General features: G+C 40.3%; 43 non-coding genes across 43 annotated transcripts; all 43 read left to right on the top strand.

The window, feature by feature from the left end:
* The first annotated feature begins 34 nt into the window (after window positions 1-34).
* trnal-caa (transfer RNA leucine (anticodon CAA)) lies at window positions 35-146 on the top strand. Its single transcript has 2 exons — window positions 35-72; window positions 101-146. It is a non-coding gene; the product is annotated as a tRNA-Leu (tRNA).
* A 577-nt stretch (window positions 147-723) lies between these two features.
* trnal-caa (transfer RNA leucine (anticodon CAA)) lies at window positions 724-835 on the top strand. The gene is made up of 2 exons: window positions 724-761; window positions 790-835. It is a non-coding gene; the product is annotated as a tRNA-Leu (tRNA).
* A 118-nt stretch (window positions 836-953) lies between these two features.
* On the top strand, window positions 954-1,065 carry trnal-caa (transfer RNA leucine (anticodon CAA)). The gene is made up of 2 exons: window positions 954-991; window positions 1,020-1,065. It is a non-coding gene; the product is annotated as a tRNA-Leu (tRNA).
* A 118-nt stretch (window positions 1,066-1,183) lies between these two features.
* trnal-caa (transfer RNA leucine (anticodon CAA)) lies at window positions 1,184-1,295 on the top strand. Its single transcript has 2 exons — window positions 1,184-1,221; window positions 1,250-1,295. It is a non-coding gene; the product is annotated as a tRNA-Leu (tRNA).
* Window positions 1,296-1,643: 348 nt separating this feature from the next.
* trnal-caa (transfer RNA leucine (anticodon CAA)) lies at window positions 1,644-1,755 on the top strand. The gene is made up of 2 exons: window positions 1,644-1,681; window positions 1,710-1,755. It is a non-coding gene; the product is annotated as a tRNA-Leu (tRNA).
* Window positions 1,756-1,873: 118 nt separating this feature from the next.
* On the top strand, window positions 1,874-1,985 carry trnal-caa (transfer RNA leucine (anticodon CAA)). The gene is made up of 2 exons: window positions 1,874-1,911; window positions 1,940-1,985. It is a non-coding gene; the product is annotated as a tRNA-Leu (tRNA).
* Window positions 1,986-2,103: 118 nt separating this feature from the next.
* On the top strand, window positions 2,104-2,215 carry trnal-caa (transfer RNA leucine (anticodon CAA)). Its single transcript has 2 exons — window positions 2,104-2,141; window positions 2,170-2,215. It is a non-coding gene; the product is annotated as a tRNA-Leu (tRNA).
* A 576-nt stretch (window positions 2,216-2,791) lies between these two features.
* On the top strand, window positions 2,792-2,903 carry trnal-caa (transfer RNA leucine (anticodon CAA)). The gene is made up of 2 exons: window positions 2,792-2,829; window positions 2,858-2,903. It is a non-coding gene; the product is annotated as a tRNA-Leu (tRNA).
* Window positions 2,904-3,251: 348 nt separating this feature from the next.
* trnal-caa (transfer RNA leucine (anticodon CAA)) lies at window positions 3,252-3,363 on the top strand. The gene is made up of 2 exons: window positions 3,252-3,289; window positions 3,318-3,363. It is a non-coding gene; the product is annotated as a tRNA-Leu (tRNA).
* A 118-nt stretch (window positions 3,364-3,481) lies between these two features.
* Window positions 3,482-3,593, top strand: trnal-caa (transfer RNA leucine (anticodon CAA)). Its single transcript has 2 exons — window positions 3,482-3,519; window positions 3,548-3,593. It is a non-coding gene; the product is annotated as a tRNA-Leu (tRNA).
* Window positions 3,594-3,941: 348 nt separating this feature from the next.
* Window positions 3,942-4,053, top strand: trnal-caa (transfer RNA leucine (anticodon CAA)). Its single transcript has 2 exons — window positions 3,942-3,979; window positions 4,008-4,053. It is a non-coding gene; the product is annotated as a tRNA-Leu (tRNA).
* A 118-nt stretch (window positions 4,054-4,171) lies between these two features.
* Window positions 4,172-4,283, top strand: trnal-caa (transfer RNA leucine (anticodon CAA)). Its single transcript has 2 exons — window positions 4,172-4,209; window positions 4,238-4,283. It is a non-coding gene; the product is annotated as a tRNA-Leu (tRNA).
* Window positions 4,284-4,861: 578 nt separating this feature from the next.
* Window positions 4,862-4,973, top strand: trnal-caa (transfer RNA leucine (anticodon CAA)). The gene is made up of 2 exons: window positions 4,862-4,899; window positions 4,928-4,973. It is a non-coding gene; the product is annotated as a tRNA-Leu (tRNA).
* Window positions 4,974-5,091: 118 nt separating this feature from the next.
* trnal-caa (transfer RNA leucine (anticodon CAA)) lies at window positions 5,092-5,203 on the top strand. The gene is made up of 2 exons: window positions 5,092-5,129; window positions 5,158-5,203. It is a non-coding gene; the product is annotated as a tRNA-Leu (tRNA).
* Window positions 5,204-5,319: 116 nt separating this feature from the next.
* trnal-caa (transfer RNA leucine (anticodon CAA)) lies at window positions 5,320-5,431 on the top strand. Its single transcript has 2 exons — window positions 5,320-5,357; window positions 5,386-5,431. It is a non-coding gene; the product is annotated as a tRNA-Leu (tRNA).
* A 118-nt stretch (window positions 5,432-5,549) lies between these two features.
* Window positions 5,550-5,661, top strand: trnal-caa (transfer RNA leucine (anticodon CAA)). Its single transcript has 2 exons — window positions 5,550-5,587; window positions 5,616-5,661. It is a non-coding gene; the product is annotated as a tRNA-Leu (tRNA).
* Window positions 5,662-5,779: 118 nt separating this feature from the next.
* trnal-caa (transfer RNA leucine (anticodon CAA)) lies at window positions 5,780-5,891 on the top strand. The gene is made up of 2 exons: window positions 5,780-5,817; window positions 5,846-5,891. It is a non-coding gene; the product is annotated as a tRNA-Leu (tRNA).
* Window positions 5,892-6,009: 118 nt separating this feature from the next.
* Window positions 6,010-6,121, top strand: trnal-caa (transfer RNA leucine (anticodon CAA)). Its single transcript has 2 exons — window positions 6,010-6,047; window positions 6,076-6,121. It is a non-coding gene; the product is annotated as a tRNA-Leu (tRNA).
* Window positions 6,122-6,239: 118 nt separating this feature from the next.
* trnal-caa (transfer RNA leucine (anticodon CAA)) lies at window positions 6,240-6,351 on the top strand. The gene is made up of 2 exons: window positions 6,240-6,277; window positions 6,306-6,351. It is a non-coding gene; the product is annotated as a tRNA-Leu (tRNA).
* A 577-nt stretch (window positions 6,352-6,928) lies between these two features.
* Window positions 6,929-7,040, top strand: trnal-caa (transfer RNA leucine (anticodon CAA)). The gene is made up of 2 exons: window positions 6,929-6,966; window positions 6,995-7,040. It is a non-coding gene; the product is annotated as a tRNA-Leu (tRNA).
* Window positions 7,041-7,158: 118 nt separating this feature from the next.
* On the top strand, window positions 7,159-7,270 carry trnal-caa (transfer RNA leucine (anticodon CAA)). Its single transcript has 2 exons — window positions 7,159-7,196; window positions 7,225-7,270. It is a non-coding gene; the product is annotated as a tRNA-Leu (tRNA).
* Window positions 7,271-7,388: 118 nt separating this feature from the next.
* On the top strand, window positions 7,389-7,500 carry trnal-caa (transfer RNA leucine (anticodon CAA)). The gene is made up of 2 exons: window positions 7,389-7,426; window positions 7,455-7,500. It is a non-coding gene; the product is annotated as a tRNA-Leu (tRNA).
* A 348-nt stretch (window positions 7,501-7,848) lies between these two features.
* Window positions 7,849-7,960, top strand: trnal-caa (transfer RNA leucine (anticodon CAA)). The gene is made up of 2 exons: window positions 7,849-7,886; window positions 7,915-7,960. It is a non-coding gene; the product is annotated as a tRNA-Leu (tRNA).
* Window positions 7,961-8,078: 118 nt separating this feature from the next.
* Window positions 8,079-8,190, top strand: trnal-caa (transfer RNA leucine (anticodon CAA)). The gene is made up of 2 exons: window positions 8,079-8,116; window positions 8,145-8,190. It is a non-coding gene; the product is annotated as a tRNA-Leu (tRNA).
* A 118-nt stretch (window positions 8,191-8,308) lies between these two features.
* trnal-caa (transfer RNA leucine (anticodon CAA)) lies at window positions 8,309-8,420 on the top strand. Its single transcript has 2 exons — window positions 8,309-8,346; window positions 8,375-8,420. It is a non-coding gene; the product is annotated as a tRNA-Leu (tRNA).
* A 576-nt stretch (window positions 8,421-8,996) lies between these two features.
* Window positions 8,997-9,108, top strand: trnal-caa (transfer RNA leucine (anticodon CAA)). The gene is made up of 2 exons: window positions 8,997-9,034; window positions 9,063-9,108. It is a non-coding gene; the product is annotated as a tRNA-Leu (tRNA).
* Window positions 9,109-9,456: 348 nt separating this feature from the next.
* On the top strand, window positions 9,457-9,568 carry trnal-caa (transfer RNA leucine (anticodon CAA)). Its single transcript has 2 exons — window positions 9,457-9,494; window positions 9,523-9,568. It is a non-coding gene; the product is annotated as a tRNA-Leu (tRNA).
* A 118-nt stretch (window positions 9,569-9,686) lies between these two features.
* trnal-caa (transfer RNA leucine (anticodon CAA)) lies at window positions 9,687-9,798 on the top strand. The gene is made up of 2 exons: window positions 9,687-9,724; window positions 9,753-9,798. It is a non-coding gene; the product is annotated as a tRNA-Leu (tRNA).
* A 348-nt stretch (window positions 9,799-10,146) lies between these two features.
* On the top strand, window positions 10,147-10,258 carry trnal-caa (transfer RNA leucine (anticodon CAA)). Its single transcript has 2 exons — window positions 10,147-10,184; window positions 10,213-10,258. It is a non-coding gene; the product is annotated as a tRNA-Leu (tRNA).
* A 118-nt stretch (window positions 10,259-10,376) lies between these two features.
* trnal-caa (transfer RNA leucine (anticodon CAA)) lies at window positions 10,377-10,488 on the top strand. Its single transcript has 2 exons — window positions 10,377-10,414; window positions 10,443-10,488. It is a non-coding gene; the product is annotated as a tRNA-Leu (tRNA).
* A 1,034-nt stretch (window positions 10,489-11,522) lies between these two features.
* On the top strand, window positions 11,523-11,634 carry trnaf-aaa (transfer RNA phenylalanine (anticodon AAA)). Its single transcript has 2 exons — window positions 11,523-11,560; window positions 11,589-11,634. It is a non-coding gene; the product is annotated as a tRNA-Phe (tRNA).
* An 806-nt stretch (window positions 11,635-12,440) lies between these two features.
* trnal-caa (transfer RNA leucine (anticodon CAA)) lies at window positions 12,441-12,552 on the top strand. Its single transcript has 2 exons — window positions 12,441-12,478; window positions 12,507-12,552. It is a non-coding gene; the product is annotated as a tRNA-Leu (tRNA).
* Window positions 12,553-13,128: 576 nt separating this feature from the next.
* On the top strand, window positions 13,129-13,240 carry trnal-caa (transfer RNA leucine (anticodon CAA)). Its single transcript has 2 exons — window positions 13,129-13,166; window positions 13,195-13,240. It is a non-coding gene; the product is annotated as a tRNA-Leu (tRNA).
* A 117-nt stretch (window positions 13,241-13,357) lies between these two features.
* Window positions 13,358-13,469, top strand: trnal-caa (transfer RNA leucine (anticodon CAA)). Its single transcript has 2 exons — window positions 13,358-13,395; window positions 13,424-13,469. It is a non-coding gene; the product is annotated as a tRNA-Leu (tRNA).
* A 118-nt stretch (window positions 13,470-13,587) lies between these two features.
* trnal-caa (transfer RNA leucine (anticodon CAA)) lies at window positions 13,588-13,699 on the top strand. Its single transcript has 2 exons — window positions 13,588-13,625; window positions 13,654-13,699. It is a non-coding gene; the product is annotated as a tRNA-Leu (tRNA).
* A 578-nt stretch (window positions 13,700-14,277) lies between these two features.
* trnal-caa (transfer RNA leucine (anticodon CAA)) lies at window positions 14,278-14,389 on the top strand. The gene is made up of 2 exons: window positions 14,278-14,315; window positions 14,344-14,389. It is a non-coding gene; the product is annotated as a tRNA-Leu (tRNA).
* Window positions 14,390-15,653: 1,264 nt separating this feature from the next.
* On the top strand, window positions 15,654-15,765 carry trnal-uaa (transfer RNA leucine (anticodon UAA)). The gene is made up of 2 exons: window positions 15,654-15,691; window positions 15,720-15,765. It is a non-coding gene; the product is annotated as a tRNA-Leu (tRNA).
* A 118-nt stretch (window positions 15,766-15,883) lies between these two features.
* Window positions 15,884-15,995, top strand: trnal-caa (transfer RNA leucine (anticodon CAA)). Its single transcript has 2 exons — window positions 15,884-15,921; window positions 15,950-15,995. It is a non-coding gene; the product is annotated as a tRNA-Leu (tRNA).
* Window positions 15,996-16,113: 118 nt separating this feature from the next.
* trnal-caa (transfer RNA leucine (anticodon CAA)) lies at window positions 16,114-16,225 on the top strand. Its single transcript has 2 exons — window positions 16,114-16,151; window positions 16,180-16,225. It is a non-coding gene; the product is annotated as a tRNA-Leu (tRNA).
* Window positions 16,226-16,572: 347 nt separating this feature from the next.
* Window positions 16,573-16,684, top strand: trnal-caa (transfer RNA leucine (anticodon CAA)). The gene is made up of 2 exons: window positions 16,573-16,610; window positions 16,639-16,684. It is a non-coding gene; the product is annotated as a tRNA-Leu (tRNA).
* A 348-nt stretch (window positions 16,685-17,032) lies between these two features.
* trnal-caa (transfer RNA leucine (anticodon CAA)) lies at window positions 17,033-17,144 on the top strand. Its single transcript has 2 exons — window positions 17,033-17,070; window positions 17,099-17,144. It is a non-coding gene; the product is annotated as a tRNA-Leu (tRNA).
* A 118-nt stretch (window positions 17,145-17,262) lies between these two features.
* On the top strand, window positions 17,263-17,374 carry trnal-caa (transfer RNA leucine (anticodon CAA)). Its single transcript has 2 exons — window positions 17,263-17,300; window positions 17,329-17,374. It is a non-coding gene; the product is annotated as a tRNA-Leu (tRNA).
* Window positions 17,375-17,492: 118 nt separating this feature from the next.
* Window positions 17,493-17,604, top strand: trnal-caa (transfer RNA leucine (anticodon CAA)). The gene is made up of 2 exons: window positions 17,493-17,530; window positions 17,559-17,604. It is a non-coding gene; the product is annotated as a tRNA-Leu (tRNA).
* The last annotated feature ends 223 nt before the right edge of the window (window positions 17,605-17,827 follow it).

Here is a 17,827-nt window from a genome sequence, read left to right as displayed (position 1 = left end):
CAAAAGACTGAGCATCAGAAAACCAGTCGTGGCTGTCAGAATGGCCGAGTGGTCTAAGGCGCCAGACTCAAGGTGCTTCAACCTTCTCAAATGTTGAGGATTCTGGTCTCCGAATGGAGGCGTGGGTTCAAATCCCACTTCTGACAAGTAGCTTTTATAATGAAAACTTGAAATAATGTGATGGTAATATATCTTATATTATCTTTTGAGTTTTTACCATCATGGACAATCAAAAGACTGAGCATCAGAAAATCATTTGTGACAGTCAAAATGGCCGAGTGGTCTAAGGCGCCAGACTCAAGGTGCTTCAACCTTCTCAAATATTGAGGATTCTGGTCTCCGAATGGAGGCGTGGGTTCAAATCCCGCTTCTGACATGTAGCTTTTGTAATGAAAACTTAAATAATGTGATGGTAATATATCTTATATTATCTTTTGAGTTTTTACCATCATGGACAATCAAAAGACTGAGCATCAGAAAAGCAGCTGTGTCTGTCAGAATGACCGAGTGGTCTAAGGCGCCAGACTCAAGGTGCTTCAACCTTCTCAAATGTTGAGGATTCTGGTCTCCGAATGGAGGCGTGGGTTCAAATCCCACTTCTGACAAGTAGCTTTTGTAATGAAAACTTGAAATAATGTGATGTTAATATATCTTATATTATCTTTTGAGTTTTTACCATCATGGACAGTAAAAAGACTGAGCATCAGAAAAGCAGCTGTGACTGTCAGAATGGCCGAGTGGTCTAAGGCGCCAGACTCAAGGTGCTTCAACCTTCTCAAATGTTGAGGATTCTGGTCTCCGAATGGAGGCGTGGGTTCAAATCCCACTTCTGACAAGTAGCTTTTGTAATGAAAACTTGAAATAATGTGATGGTAATATTTATTATATTATCTTTTGAGTTTTTACCATCATGTACAATCAAAAGACTGAGCATCAGAAAACCAGCTGTGGCTGTCAGAATGGCCGAGTGGTCTAAGGCGCCAGACTCAAGGTGCTTCAACCTTCTCAAATGTTGAGGATTCTGGTCTCCGAATGGAGGCGTGGGTTCAAATCCCACTTCTGACATGTAGCTTTTGTAATGAAAACTTGAAATAATGTGATGGTAATATATCTTATATTATCTTTTGAGTTTTTACCATCATGGACAATCAAAAGACTGAGCATCAGAAAAGCAGTTGTGACAGCCAGAATGGCCGAGTGGTCTAAGGCGCCAGACTCAAGGTGCTTCAACCTTCTCAAATGTTGAGAATTCTGGTCTCCGAATGGAGGCGTGGGTTCAAATCCCACTTCTGACAAGTAGCTTTTGTAATGAAAACTTGAAATAATGTGATGTTAATATATCTTATATTATCGTTTGAGTTTTTACCATCATGGACAATCAAAAGACTGAGCATCAGAAAAGCAGCTGTGACTGTCAGAATGGCCGAGTGGTCTAAGGCGCCAGACTCAAGGTGCTTCATCCTTCTCAAATGTTGAGGATTGTGGTCTCCGAATAGAGGCGTGGGTTCAAATCCCACTTCTGACAAGTAGCTTTTGTAATGAAAACTTGAAATAATGTGATGGTAATATATCTTATATTATCTTTTGAGTTTTTACCATCATGGACAATCAAAAGACTGAGAATCAGAAAACCAATTGTGGCTGTCAGAATGGCCGAGTGGTCTAAGGCGCCAGACTCAAGGTGCTTCAACCTTCTCAAATGTTGAGGATTCTGGTCTCTGAATGGAGGCGTGGGTTCAAATCCCACTTCTGACAAGTAGCTTTTATAATGAAAACTTAAAATAATGTGATGGTAATATATCTTATATTGTCTTTTGAGTTTTTACCATCATGGACAATCAAAAGACTGAGCATCAGAAAAGCAGTGGTGGCAGTCAGAATGGCCGAGTGGTCTAAGGCGCCAGACTCAAGGTGCTTCAACCTTCTCAAATGTTGAGGATTCTGGTCTCCGAATGGAGGCGTGGGTTCAAATCCCACTTCTGACAACTAGCTTTTAAAATGAACACTTGAATTAACGTGAAGGTAATGAATCTTATATTCCTTTTTGAGTTTTTACCATCACGAATAATGAAAAGACTGAGCATCAGAACGCTAGTTGTGGCTGTCAGAATGGCCGAGTGGTCTAAGGCGCCAGACTCAAGGTGCTTCAACCTTCTCAAATGTTGAGGATTCTGGTCTCCGAATGGAGGCGTGGGTTCAAATCCCACTTCTGACAAATAGCTTTTATAATGAAAACTTGAATTAATGTGAAGGTAATATATCTTATATTATCTTTTGAGTTTTTACCATCATGGACAATGAAAAGACTGAGCATCAGAAAACTAGTTGTGAGTGTCAGAATGGCCGAGTAGTCTAAGGCGCCAGACTCAAGGTGCTTCAACCTTCTCAAATGTAGAGGACTCTGGTCTCCGAATGGAGGCGTGGGTTCAAATACCACTTCTGACAAGTAGCTTTTATAATGAAAACTTGAAATAATGTGATGGTAATATATCATATTATCTTTTGAGTTTTTACCATCATGGACAATCAAAAGACTGAGCATCAGAAAACTAGTTGTGGCTGTCAGAATGGCCGAGTGGTCTAAGGCGCCAGACTCAAGGTGCTTCAACCTTCTCAAATGTTGAGGATTCTGGTCTCCGAATAGAGGCGTGGGTTCAAATCCCACTTCTGACAACTAGCTTTTAAAATGAACACTTGAATTAACGTGAAGGTAATGAATCTTATATTCCTTTTTAAGTTTTTACCATCATGAATAATGAAAAGACTGAGCATCAGAACGCTAGTTGTGACTGTCAGAATGGCCGAGTGGTCTAAGGCGCCAGACTCAAGGTGATTCAACCTTCTCAAATGTTGAGGATTCTGGTCTCCGAATGGAGGCGTGGGTTCAAATCCCACTTCTGACAACTAGCTTTTGTAATGAAAACTTGAAATAATGTGATGGTAATATATCTTATATTATCTTTTGAGTTTTTACCATCATGGACAATCAAAAGACTGAGCATCAGAAAAGCAGCCGTGACTGTCAGAATGGCCGAGTTGTCTAAGGCGCCAGACTCAAGGTTCTTCAACCTTATCAAATGTTGAGGATTCTGGTCTCCGAATGGAGGCGTGGGTTCAAATCCCACTTTTGACAACTAGCTTTTAAAATGAACACTTGAATTAACGTGAAGGTAATGAATCTTATATTGCCATTTGAGTTTTTACCATCATGTATAATGAAAAGACTGAGCTTCAGAAAAGCAGCTGTGACTGTCAGAATGGCCGAGTGGTCTAAGGCGCCAGACTCAAGGTGCTTCAACCTTCTCAATTGTTGAGGATTCTGGTCTCCGAATGGAGGCGTGGGTTCAAATCCCACTTCTGACAAGTAGCTTTTGTAATGAAAACTTGAAATAATGTGATGGTAATATATCTTATATTATCTTTTGAGTTTTTACCATCATGGACAATAAAAAGACTGAGCATCAGAAAAGCAGCTGTGACTGTCAGAATGGCCGAGTGGTCTAAGGCGCCAGACTCAAGGTGCTTCAACCTTCTCAAATGTTGAGGATTCTGGTCTCCGAATGGAGGCGTGGGTTCAAATCCCACTTCTGACAAGTAGCTTTTATAATGAAAACTTGAAATAATGTGACGGTAATATATCTTATATTATCTTTTGAGTTTTTACCATCATGGACAATCAAAAGACTGAGCATCAGAAAACCAGTTGTGGCTGTCAGAATGGACGAGTGGTCTAAGGCGCCAGACTCAAGGTGCTTCAACCTTCTCAAATGTTGAGGATTCTGGTCTCCGAATGGAGGCGTGGGTTCAAATCCCACTTCTGACAAGTAGCTTTTGTAATGAAAACTTGAAATAATGTGATGGTAATATATATTATATTATCTTTTGAGTTTTTACCAACATGGACAATCAAAAGACTGAGCATCAGAAAGCCAGCTGTGGCTGTCAGAATGGCCGAGTGGTCTAAGGCGCCAGACTCAAGGTGCTTCAACCTTCTCAAATGTTGAGGATTCTGGTCTCCGAATGGAGGCGTGGGTTCAAATCCCACTTCTGACAAGTATTTTTTGTAATGAAAACTTGAAATAATGTGATGTTAATATATCTTATATTATCGTTTGAGTTTTTACCATCATGGACAATCAAAAGACTGAGCATCAGAAAAGCAGCTGTGACTGTCAGAATGGCCGAGTGGTCTAAGGCGCCAGACTCAAGGTGCTTCAACCTTCTCAAATGTTGAGGATTCTGGTCTCCGAATGGAGGCGTGGGTTCAAATCCCACTTCTGACAAGTAGCTTTTGTAATGAAAACTTGAAATAATGTGATGTTAATATATCTTATATTATCTTTTGAGTTTTTACCATCATGGACAATCAAAAGACTGAGCATCAGAAAAGCAGTTGTGACAGTCAGAATTGCCGAGTGGTCTAAGGCGCCAGACTCAAGGTGCTTCAAATTTCTCAAATGTTGAGGATTCTGGTCTCTGAATGGAGGCGTGGGTTCAAATCCCACTTCTGACAAGTAGCTTTTATAATGAAAACTTGAAATAATGTGATGGTAATATATCTTATATTGTCTTTTGAGTTTTTACCATCATGGACAATCAAAAGACTGAGCATCAGAAAAGCAGTTGTGACAGTCAGAATGGCAGAGTGGTCAAAGGCGCCAGACTCAAGGTGCTTCAACCTTCTCAAATGTTGAGGATTCTGGTCTCCGAATGGAGGCGTGGGTTCAAATCCCACTTCTGACAAGTAGCTTTTATAATGAAAACTTGAAATAATGTGACGGTCATATATCTTATATTATCTTTTGAGTTTTTACCATCATGGACAATCAAAAGACTGAGCATCAGAAAACCAGTTGTGACTGTCAGAATGGCCGAGTGGTCTAAGGCGCCAGACTCAAGGTGCTTCAACCTTCTCAAATGTTGAGGATTCTGGTCTCCGAATGGAGGCGTGGGTTCAAATCCCACTTCTGACATGTAGCTTTTGTAATGAAAACTTGAAATAATGTGATGGTAATATATCTTATATTATCTTTTGAGTTTTTACCATCATGGACAATCAAAAGACTGAGCATCAGAAAAGCAGTTGTGACAGTCAGAATGGCCGAGTGGTCTAAGGCGCCAGACTCAAGGTGCTTCAACCTTCTCAAATGTTGAGAATTCTGGTCTCCGAATGGAGGCGTGGGTTCAAATCCCACTTCTGACATGTAGCTTTTATAATGAAAACTTGAATTAATGCAGTGGTAATATTTCCTATTATCTTTTGAGTTTTTACCATCATGGACAATCAAAAGACTGAGCATCAGAAAACCATTTTTGACTGTCAGAATGGCCGAGTGGTCTAAGGTGCCAGACTCAAGGTGCTTCAACCTTCTCAAATGTTGAGGATTCTGGTCTCCGAATGGAGGCGTGGGTTCAAATCCCACTTCTGACAAGTAGCTTTTATAATGAAAACTTGAAATAATGTGACGGTAATATATCTTATATTATCATTTGAGTTTTTACCATCATGGACAATCAAAAGACTGAGCATCAGAAAACCAGTTGTGGCTGTCAGAATGGCCGAGTGGTCTAAGGCGCCAGACTCAAGGTGCTTCAACCTTCTCAAATGTTGAGGATTCTGGTCTCCGAATGGAGGCGTGGGTTCAAATCCCACTTCTGACAAGTAGCTTTTATAATGAAAACTTGAAATAATGTGACGGTCATATATCTTATATTATCTTTTGAGTTTTTACCATCATGGACAATCAAAAGACTGAGCATCAGAAAACCAGTTGTGACTGTCAGAATGGCCGAGTGGTCTAAGGCGCCAGACTCAAGGTGCTTCAACCTTCTCAAATGTTGAGGATTCTGGTCTCCGAATGGAGGCGTGGGTTCAAATCCCACTTCTGACATGTAGCTTTTGTAATGAAAACTTGAAATAATGTGATGGTAATATATCTTATATTATCTTTTGAGTTTTTACCATCATGGACAATCAAAAGACTGAGCATCAGAAAAGCAGTTGTGACAGTCAGAATGGCCGAGTGGTCTAAGGCGCCAGACTCAAGGTGCTTCAACCTTCTCAAATGTTGAGAATTCTGGTCTCCGAATGGAGGCGTGGGTTCAAATCCCACTTCTGACAAGTAGCTTTTATAATGAACACTTGAAATAATGTGACGGTAATATATCTTATATTATCTTTTGAGTTTTTACCATCATGGACAATCAAAAGACTGAGCATCAGAAAACCAGTCGTGGCTGTCAGAATGGCCGAGTGGTCTAAGGCGCCAGACTCAAGGTGCTTCAACCTTCTCAAATGTTGAGGATTCTGGTCTCCGAATGGAGGCGTGGGTTCAAATCCCACTTCTGACAAGTAGCTTTTATAATGAAAACTTGAAATAATGTGATGGTAATATATCTTATATTATCTTTTGAGTTTTTACCATCATGGACAATCAAAAGACTGAGCATCAGAAAATCATTTGTGACAGTCAAAATGGCCGAGTGGTCTAAGGCGCCAGACTCAAGGTGCTTCAACCTTCTCAAATATTGAGGATTCTGGTCTCCGAATGGAGGCGTGGGTTCAAATCCCGCTTCTGACATGTAGCTTTTGTAATGAAAACTTAAATAATGTGATGGTAATATATCTTATATTATCTTTTGAGTTTTTACCATCATGGACAATCAAAAGACTGAGCATCAGAAAAGCAGCTGTGTCTGTCAGAATGACCGAGTGGTCTAAGGCGCCAGACTCAAGGTGCTTCAACCTTCTCAAATGTTGAGGATTCTGGTCTCCGAATGGAGGCGTGGGTTCAAATCCCACTTCTGACAAGTAGCTTTTGTAATGAAAACTTGAAATAATGTGATGTTAATATATCTTATATTATCTTTTGAGTTTTTACCATCATGGACAGTAAAAAGACTGAGCATCAGAAAAGCAGCTGTGACTGTCAGAATGGCCGAGTGGTCTAAGGCGCCAGACTCAAGGTGCTTCAACCTTCTCAAATGTTGAGGATTCTGGTCTCCGAATGGAGGCGTGGGTTCAAATCCCACTTCTGACAAGTAGCTTTTGTAATGAAAACTTGAAATAATGTGATGGTAATATTTATTATATTATCTTTTGAGTTTTTACCATCATGTACAATCAAAAGACTGAGCATCAGAAAACCAGCTGTGGCTGTCAGAATGGCCGAGTGGTCTAAGGCGCCAGACTCAAGGTGCTTCAACCTTCTCAAATGTTGAGGATTCTGGTCTCCGAATGGAGGCGTGGGTTCAAATCCCACTTCTGACATGTAGCTTTTGTAATGAAAACTTGAAATAATGTGATGGTAATATATCTTATATTATCTTTTGAGTTTTTACCATCATGGACAATCAAAAGACTGAGCATCAGAAAAGCAGTTGTGACAGCCAGAATGGCCGAGTGGTCTAAGGCGCCAGACTCAAGGTGCTTCAACCTTCTCAAATGTTGAGAATTCTGGTCTCCGAATGGAGGCGTGGGTTCAAATCCCACTTCTGACAAGTAGCTTTTGTAATGAAAACTTGAAATAATGTGATGTTAATATATCTTATATTATCGTTTGAGTTTTTACCATCATGGACAATCAAAAGACTGAGCATCAGAAAAGCAGCTGTGACTGTCAGAATGGCCGAGTGGTCTAAGGCGCCAGACTCAAGGTGCTTCATCCTTCTCAAATGTTGAGGATTGTGGTCTCCGAATAGAGGCGTGGGTTCAAATCCCACTTCTGACAAGTAGCTTTTGTAATGAAAACTTGAAATAATGTGATGGTAATATATCTTATATTATCTTTTGAGTTTTTACCATCATGGACAATCAAAAGACTGAGAATCAGAAAACCAATTGTGGCTGTCAGAATGGCCGAGTGGTCTAAGGCGCCAGACTCAAGGTGCTTCAACCTTCTCAAATGTTGAGGATTCTGGTCTCTGAATGGAGGCGTGGGTTCAAATCCCACTTCTGACAAGTAGCTTTTATAATGAAAACTTAAAATAATGTGATGGTAATATATCTTATATTGTCTTTTGAGTTTTTACCATCATGGACAATCAAAAGACTGAGCATCAGAAAAGCAGTGGTGGCAGTCAGAATGGCCGAGTGGTCTAAGGCGCCAGACTCAAGGTGCTTCAACCTTCTCAAATGTTGAGGATTCTGGTCTCCGAATGGAGGCGTGGGTTCAAATCCCACTTCTGACAACTAGCTTTTAAAATGAACACTTGAATTAACGTGAAGGTAATGAATCTTATATTCCTTTTTGAGTTTTTACCATCACGAATAATGAAAAGACTGAGCATCAGAACGCTAGTTGTGGCTGTCAGAATGGCCGAGTGGTCTAAGGCGCCAGACTCAAGGTGCTTCAACCTTCTCAAATGTTGAGGATTCTGGTCTCCGAATGGAGGCGTGGGTTCAAATCCCACTTCTGACAAATAGCTTTTATAATGAAAACTTGAATTAATGTGAAGGTAATATATCTTATATTATCTTTTGAGTTTTTACCATCATGGACAATGAAAAGACTGAGCATCAGAAAACTAGTTGTGAGTGTCAGAATGGCCGAGTAGTCTAAGGCGCCAGACTCAAGGTGCTTCAACCTTCTCAAATGTAGAGGACTCTGGTCTCCGAATGGAGGCGTGGGTTCAAATACCACTTCTGACAAGTAGCTTTTATAATGAAAACTTGAAATAATGTGATGGTAATATATCATATTATCTTTTGAGTTTTTACCATCATGGACAATCAAAAGACTGAGCATCAGAAAACTAGTTGTGGCTGTCAGAATGGCCGAGTGGTCTAAGGCGCCAGACTCAAGGTGCTTCAACCTTCTCAAATGTTGAGGATTCTGGTCTCCGAATAGAGGCGTGGGTTCAAATCCCACTTCTGACAACTAGCTTTTAAAATGAACACTTGAATTAACGTGAAGGTAATGAATCTTATATTCCTTTTTAAGTTTTTACCATCATGAATAATGAAAAGACTGAGCATCAGAACGCTAGTTGTGACTGTCAGAATGGCCGAGTGGTCTAAGGCGCCAGACTCAAGGTGATTCAACCTTCTCAAATGTTGAGGATTCTGGTCTCCGAATGGAGGCGTGGGTTCAAATCCCACTTCTGACAACTAGCTTTTGTAATGAAAACTTGAAATAATGTGATGGTAATATATCTTATATTATCTTTTGAGTTTTTACCATCATGGACAATCAAAAGACTGAGCATCAGAAAAGCAGCCGTGACTGTCAGAATGGCCGAGTTGTCTAAGGCGCCAGACTCAAGGTTCTTCAACCTTATCAAATGTTGAGGATTCTGGTCTCCGAATGGAGGCGTGGGTTCAAATCCCACTTTTGACAACTAGCTTTTAAAATGAACACTTGAATTAACGTGAAGGTAATGAATCTTATATTGCCATTTGAGTTTTTACCATCATGTATAATGAAAAGACTGAGCTTCAGAAAAGCAGCTGTGACTGTCAGAATGGCCGAGTGGTCTAAGGCGCCAGACTCAAGGTGCTTCAACCTTCTCAATTGTTGAGGATTCTGGTCTCCGAATGGAGGCGTGGGTTCAAATCCCACTTCTGACAAGTAGCTTTTGTAATGAAAACTTGAAATAATGTGATGGTAATATATCTTATATTATCTTTTGAGTTTTTACCATCATGGACAATAAAAAGACTGAGCATCAGAAAAGCAGCTGTGACTGTCAGAATGGCCGAGTGGTCTAAGGCGCCAGACTCAAGGTGCTTCAACCTTCTCAAATGTTGAGGATTCTGGTCTCCGAATGGAGGCGTGGGTTCAAATCCCACTTCTGACAAGTAGCTTTTATAATGAAAACTTGAAATAATGTGACGGTAATATATCTTATATTATCTTTTGAGTTTTTACCATCATGGACAATCAAAAGACTGAGCATCAGAAAACCAGTTGTGGCTGTCAGAATGGACGAGTGGTCTAAGGCGCCAGACTCAAGGTGCTTCAACCTTCTCAAATGTTGAGGATTCTGGTCTCCGAATGGAGGCGTGGGTTCAAATCCCACTTCTGACAAGTAGCTTTTGTAATGAAAACTTGAAATAATGTGATGGTAATATATATTATATTATCTTTTGAGTTTTTACCAACATGGACAATCAAAAGACTGAGCATCAGAAAGCCAGCTGTGGCTGTCAGAATGGCCGAGTGGTCTAAGGCGCCAGACTCAAGGTGCTTCAACCTTCTCAAATGTTGAGGATTCTGGTCTCCGAATGGAGGCGTGGGTTCAAATCCCACTTCTGACAAGTATTTTTTGTAATGAAAACTTGAAATAATGTGATGTTAATATATCTTATATTATCGTTTGAGTTTTTACCATCATGGACAATCAAAAGACTGAGCATCAGAAAAGCAGCTGTGACTGTCAGAATGGCCGAGTGGTCTAAGGCGCCAGACTCAAGGTGCTTCAACCTTCTCAAATGTTGAGGATTCTGGTCTCCGAATGGAGGCGTGGGTTCAAATCCCACTTCTGACAAGTAGCTTTTGTAATGAAAACTTGAAATAATGTGATGTTAATATATCTTATATTATCTTTTGAGTTTTTACCATCATGGACAATCAAAAGACTGAGCATCAGAAAAGCAGTTGTGACAGTCAGAATTGCCGAGTGGTCTAAGGCGCCAGACTCAAGGTGCTTCAAATTTCTCAAATGTTGAGGATTCTGGTCTCTGAATGGAGGCGTGGGTTCAAATCCCACTTCTGACAAGTAGCTTTTATAATGAAAACTTGAAATAATGTGATGGTAATATATCTTATATTGTCTTTTGAGTTTTTACCATCATGGACAATCAAAAGACTGAGCATCAGAAAAGCAGTTGTGACAGTCAGAATGGCAGAGTGGTCAAAGGCGCCAGACTCAAGGTGCTTCAACCTTCTCAAATGTTGAGGATTCTGGTCTCCGAATGGAGGCGTGGGTTCAAATCCCACTTCTGACAACTAGCTTTTAAAATGAACACTTGAATTAACGTGAAGGTAATGAATCTTATATTCCTTTTTGAGTTTTTACCATCACGAATAATGAAAAGACTGAGCATCAGAACGCTAGTTGTGGCTGTCAGAATGGCCGAGTGGTCTAAGGCGCCAGACTCAAGGTGCTTCAACCTTCTCAAATGTAGAGGATTCTGGTCTCCGAATGGAGGCGTGGGTTCAAATACCACTTCTGACAAGTAGCTTTTATAATGAAAACTTGAAATAATGTGATGGTAATATATCATATTATCTTTTGAGTTTTTACCATCATGGACAATCAAAAGACTGAGCATCAGAAAACCAGTTTTTAATGTCAGAATGGCCGAGTGGTCTAAGGCGCCAGACTCAAGGTGCTTCAACCTTCTCAAATGTTGAGGATTCTGTTCTCCGAATGGAGGCGTGGGTTCAAATCCCACTTCTGACAAGTAGCTTTTATAATGAAAACTTGAATTAATGCGGTGGTAATATTTCCTATTATCTTTTGAGTTTTTACCATCATGGACAATCAAAAGACTGAGCATCAGAAAACCAGTTGTGGCTGTCAGAATGGCCGAGTGGTCTAAGGCGCCAGACTAAAGGTGCTTCAACCTTCTCAAATGTTGAGGATTCCGGTCTCCGAATAGAGGCGTGGGTTCAAATCCCACTTCTGACAACTAGCTTTTATAATGAAAACTTGAATTAATGTGAAGGTAACATATCTTATATTATCTTTTGAAATTTTACCATCATGGACAATGAAAAGACTGAGCATCAGAAAGCTAGTTGTGAGTGTCAGAATGGCCGAGTGGTCTAAGGCGCCAGACTCAAGGTCTTTCAACCTTTCAAATGTTGAGGATTCAGGTCTCTGAATGGAGGCGTGGGTTCAAATCCCACTTCTGACATGTAGCTTTTGTAATGAAAACTTGAAATAATGTGATGGTAATATATCTTATATTATCTTTTGAGTTTTTAAAATCATGGACAATCAAAAGACTGAGCATCAGAAAAGCAGCCGTGACTGTCAGAATGGCCGAGTTGTCTAAGGCGCCAGACTCAAGGTTCTTCAACCTTCTCAAATGTTGAGGACTCTGGTCTCCGAATGGAGGCGTGGGTTCAAATCCCACTTCTGACAACTAGCTTTTAAAATGAACACTTGAATTAACGTGAAGGTAACATATCTTATATTATCTTTTGAAATTTTACCATCATGGACAATGAAAAGACTGAGCATCAGAAAGCTAGTTGTGAGTGTCAGAATGGCCGAGTGGTCTAAGGCGCCAGACTCAAGGTCTTTCAACCTTTCAAATGTTGAGGATTCAGGTCTCTGAATGGAGGCGTGGGTTCAAATCCCACTTCTGACATGTAGCTTTTGTAATGAAAACTTGAAATAATGTGATGGTAATATATCTTATATTATCTTTTGAGTTTTTAAAATCATGGACAATCAAAAGACTGAGCATCAGAAAAGCAGCTGTGGCTGTCAGAATGGCCGAGTGGTCTAAGGCGCCAGACTCAAGGTGCTTCAACCTTCTCAAATGTTGAGGATTCTGGTCTCCGAATGGAGGCGTGGGTTCAAATCCCACTTCTGACAAGTAGCTTTTATAATGAAAACTTGAAATAATGTGATGGTAATATATCTTATATTATCTTTTGAGTTTTTACCATCATGGACAATCAAAAGACTGAGCATCAGAAAATCAGTTGTGACAGTCAGAATGGCCGAGTGGTCTAAGGCGCCAGACTCAAGGTGCTTCAACCTTCTCAAATGTTGAGGATTCTGGTCTCCGAATAGAGGCGTGGGTTCAAATCCCACTTCTGACAACTAGCTTTTAAAATGAACACTTGAATTAACGTGAAGGTAATGAGTCTTATATTCCTTTTTGAGTTTTTACCATCATGGACAATCAAAAGACTGAGCATCAGAAAAGCAGTTGTGACAGTCAGAATGGCCGAGTGGTCTAAGGCGCCAGACTCAAGGTGCTTCAAATTTCTCAAATGTTGAGAATTCTGATCTCCGAATGGAGGCATGGGTTCAAATCCCACTTCTGACAAGTAGCTATTATAATGAAAACTTGAATTAATGCGGTGGTAATATTTTCTATTATCTTTTGAGTTTTTACCATCATGGACAATCAAAAGACTGAGCATCAGAAAACCAGTTTTGACTGTCAGAATGGCCGAGTGGTCTAAGGCGCCAGACTCAAGGTGCTTCAACCTTCTCAAATAATGAGGATTCTGGTCTCCGAAAGGAGGCGTGGGTTCAAATCCCACTTCTGACAAGTAGCTTTTATAATGAAAACTTGAAATAATGTGACGGTAATATATCTTATATTATCTTTTGATTTTTACCATCATGGACAATCAAAAGACTGAGCATCAGAAAACCAGTTGTGGCTGTCAGAATGGCCGAGTGGTCTAAGGTGCCAGACTCAAGGTGCTTCAACCTTCTCAAATGTTGAGGATTCTGGTCTCCGAATGGAGGCGTGGGTTCAAATCCCACTTCTGACAAGTAGCTTTTATAATGAAAACTTGAAATAATGTGACGGTCATATATCTTATATTATCTTTTGAGTTTTTACCATCATGGACAATCAAAAGACTGAGCATCAGAAAACCAGTTGTGACTGTCAGAATGGCCGAGTGGTCTAAGGCGCCAGACTCAAGGTGCTTCAACCTTCTCAAATGTTGAGGATTCTGGTCTCCGAATGGAGGCGTGGGTTCAAATCCCACTTCTGACAAGTAGCTTTTGTAATGAAAACTTGAAATAATGTGATGGTAATATATCTTATATTATCTTTTGAGTTTTTACCATCATGGACAATCAAAAGACTGAGCATCAGAAAAGCAGTTGTGACAGTCAGAATGGCCGAGTGGTCTAAGGCGCCAGACTCAAGGTGCTTCAACCTTCTCAAATGTTGAGAATTCTGGTCTCCGAATGGAGGCGTGGGTTCAAATCACACTTCTGACATGTAGCTTTTATAATGAAAACTTGAAATAATGTGACGGTAATATATCTTATATTATCTTTTGAGTTTTTACCATCATGGACAATCAAAAGACTGAGCATCAGAAAACCAGTCCTGGCTGTCAGAATGGCCGAGTGGTCTAAGGCGCCAGACTCAAGGTGCTTCAACCTTCTCAAATGTTGAGGATTCTGGTCTCCGAATGGAGGCGTAGGTTCAAATCCCACTTCTGACAAGTAGCTTTTATAATGAAAACTTGAAATAATGTGATGGTAATATATCTTATATTATCTTTTGAGTTTTTACCATCATGGACAATCAAAAGACTGAGCATCAGAAAATCATTTGTGACAGTCAGAATGGCCGAGTGGTCTAAGGCGCCAGACTCAAAGTTCTTCAACCTTCTCAAATGTTGAGGATTCTGGTCTCCGAATGGAGGCGTGGGTTCAAATCCCGCTTCTGACATGTAGCTTTTGTAATGAAAACTTAAATAATGTGATGGTAATATATCTTATATTATCTTTTGAGTTTTTACCATCATGGACAATCAAAAGACTGAGCATCAGAAAAGCAGCTGTGTCTGTCAGAATGACCGAGTGGTCTAAGGCGCCAGACTCAAGGTGCTTCAACCTTCTCAAATGTTGAGGATTCTGGTCTCCGAATGGAGGCGTGGGTTCAAATCCCACTTCTGACAACTAGCTTTTATAATGAAAACTTGAATTAATGTGAAGGTAATATATCTTATATTATCTTTTGAGTTTTTACCATCATGGACAATGAAAAGACTGAGCATCAGAAAGCTAGTTGTGAGTGTCAGAATGGCCGAGTAGTCTAAGGCGCCAGACTCAAGGTGCTTCAACCTTCTCAAATGTAGAGGACTCTGGTCTCCGAATGGAGGCGTGGGTTCAAATACCACTTCTGACAAGTAGCTTTTATAATGAAAACTTGAAATAATGTGATGGTAATATATCATATTATCTTTTGAGTTTTTACCATCATGGACAATCAAAAGACTGAGCATCAGAAAACCAGTTGTGGCTGTCAGAATGGCCGAGTGGTCTAAGGCGCCAGACTCAAGGTGCTTCAACCTTCTCAAATGTTGAGGATTCTGGTCTCCGAATAGAGGCGTGGGTTCAAATCCCACTTCTGACAACTAGCTTTTAAAATGAACACTTGAATTAACGTGAAGGTAATGAATCTTATATTCCTTTTTGAGTTTTTACCATCATGAATAATGAAAAGACTGAGCATCAGAACGCTAGTTGTGACTGTCAGAATGGCCGAGTGGTCTAAGGCGCCAGACTCAAAGTGATTCAACCTTCTCAAATGTTGAGGATTCTCGTCTCCGAATGGAGGCGTGGGTTCAAATCCCACTTCTGACAACTAGCTTTTATAATGAAAACTTGAATTAATGTGAAGGTAACATATCTTTTATTATCTTTTGAAATTTTACCATCATGGACAATGAAAAGACTGAGCATCAGAAAGCTAGTTGTGAGTGTCAGAATGGCCGAGTGGTCTAAGGCGCCAGACTCAAGGTCTTTCAACCTTTCAAATGTTGAGGATTCAGGTCTCTGAATGGAGGCGTGGGTTCAAATCCCACTTCTGACATGTAGCTTTTGTAATGAAAACTTGAAATAATGTGATGGTAATATATCTTATATTATCTTTTGAGTTTTTACCATCATGGACAATCAAAAGACTGAGCATCAGAAAAGCAGCCGTGACTGTCAGAATGGCCGAGTTGTCTAAGGCGCCAGACTTAAGGTTCTTCAACCTTATCAAATGTTGAGGATTCTGGTCTCCGAATGGAGGCGTGGGTTCAAATCCCACTTTTGACAACTAGCTTTTAAAATGAACACTTGAATTAACGTGAAGGTAATGAATCTTATATTGCCATTTGAGTTTTTACCATCATGTATAATGAAAAGACTGAGCTTCAGAAAAGCAGCTGTGACTGTCAGAATGGCCGAGTGGTCTAAGGCGCCAGACTCAAGGTGCTTCAACCTTCTCAAATGTTGAGGATTCTGGTCTCCGAATGGAGGCGTGGGTTCAAATCCCACTTCTGACAAGTAGCTTTTATAATGAAAACTTGAAATAATGTGATGGTAATATATCTTATATTATCTTTTGAGTTTTTACCATCATGGACAATCAAAAGACTGTGCATCAGAAAATCAGTTGTGACAGTCAGAATGGCCGAGTGGTCTAAGGCGCCAGACTCAAGGTGCTTCAACCTTCTCAAATGTTGAGGATTCTGGTCTCCGAATGGAGGCGTGGGTTCAAATCCCACTTCTGACATGTAGCTTTTGTAATGAAAACTTAAATAATGTGATGGTAATATATCTTATATTATCTTTTGAGTTTTTACCATCATGGACAATCAAAAGACTGAGCATCAGAAAAGCAGCTGTGTCTGTCAGAATGACCGAGTGGTCTAAGGCGCCAGACTCAAGGTGCTTCAACCTTCTCAAATGTTGAGGATTCTGGTCTCCGAATGGAGGGGTGGGTTCAAATCCCACTTCTGACAAGTAGCTTTTGTAATGAAAACTTGAAATAATGTGATGTTAATATATCTTATATTATCTTTTGAGTTTTTACCATCATGGACAATAAAAAGACTGAGCATCAGAAAAGCAGCTGTGACTGTCAGAATGGCCGAGTGGTCTAAGGCGCCAGACTCAAGGTGCTTCAACCTTCTCAAATGTTGAGGATTCTGGTCTCCGAATGGAGGCGTGGGTTCAAATCCCACTTCTGACAAGTAGCTTTTATAATGAAAACTTGAAATAATGTGACGGTAAAATATCTTATATTATCTTTTGAGTTTTTACCATCATGGACAATCAAAAGACTGAGCATCAGAAAACCAGTTGTGGCTGTCAGAATGGACGAGTGGTCTAAGGCGCCAGACTCAAGGTGCTTCAACCTTCTCAAATGCTGAGGATTCTGGTCTCCGAATGGAGGCGTGGGTTCAAATCCCACTTCTGACAAGTAGCTTTTTTAATGAAAACTTGAAATAATGTGATGGTAATATATATTATATTATCTTTTGAGTTTTTACCAACATGGACAATCAAAAGACTGAGCATCAGAAAACCAGCTGTGGCTGTCAGAATGGCCGAGTGGTCTAAGGCGCCAGACTCAAGGTGCTTCAACCTTCTCAAATGTTGAGGATTCTGGTCTCCGAATGGAGGCGTGGGTTCAAATCCCACTTCTGACAAGTAGCTTTTGTAATGAAAACTTGAAATAATGTGATGTTAATATATCTTATATTATCGTTTGAGTTTTAACCATCATGAACAATCAAAAGACTGAGCATCAGAAAAGCAGCTGTGACTGTCAGAATGGCCGAGTGGTCTAAGGCGCCAGACTCAAGGTGCTTCAACCTTCTCAAATGTTGAGGATTCTGGTCTCCGAATGGAGGCGTGGGTTCAAATCCCACTTCTGACAAGTAGCTTTTGTAATGAAAACTTGAAATAATGTGATGGTAATATATCTTATATTGTCTTTTGAGTTTTTACCATCATGGACAATCAAAAGACTGAGCATCAGAAAAGCAGTTGTGACAGTCAGAATGGCCGAGTGGTCAAAGGCGCCAGACTCAAGGTGCTTCAACCTTTTCAAATGTTGAGGATTCTGGTCTCCGAATGGAGGCGTGGGTTCAAATCCCACTTCTGACAACTAGCTTTTAAAATGAACACTTGAATTAACGTGAAGGTAATGAATCTTATATTCCTTTTTTAGTTTTTACCATCACGAATAATGAAAAGACTGAGCATCAGAACGCTAGTTGTGGCTGTCAGAATGGCCGAGTGGTCTAAGGCGCCAGACTCAAGGTGCTTCAACCTTCTCAAATGTTGAGGATTCTGGTCTCCGAATGGAGGCGTGGGTTCATATCCCACT

The sequence above is a fragment of the Pseudorasbora parva genome, chromosome 15 (genome assembly GCF_024679245.1).
Source record: "Pseudorasbora parva isolate DD20220531a chromosome 15, ASM2467924v1, whole genome shotgun sequence".
Lineage (NCBI taxonomy): Eukaryota > Metazoa > Chordata > Actinopteri > Cypriniformes > Gobionidae > Pseudorasbora > Pseudorasbora parva.
The sequence above is the reverse complement of the archived record's forward strand: the minus strand, read 5'-3'. Positions and strand labels throughout refer to the sequence as shown.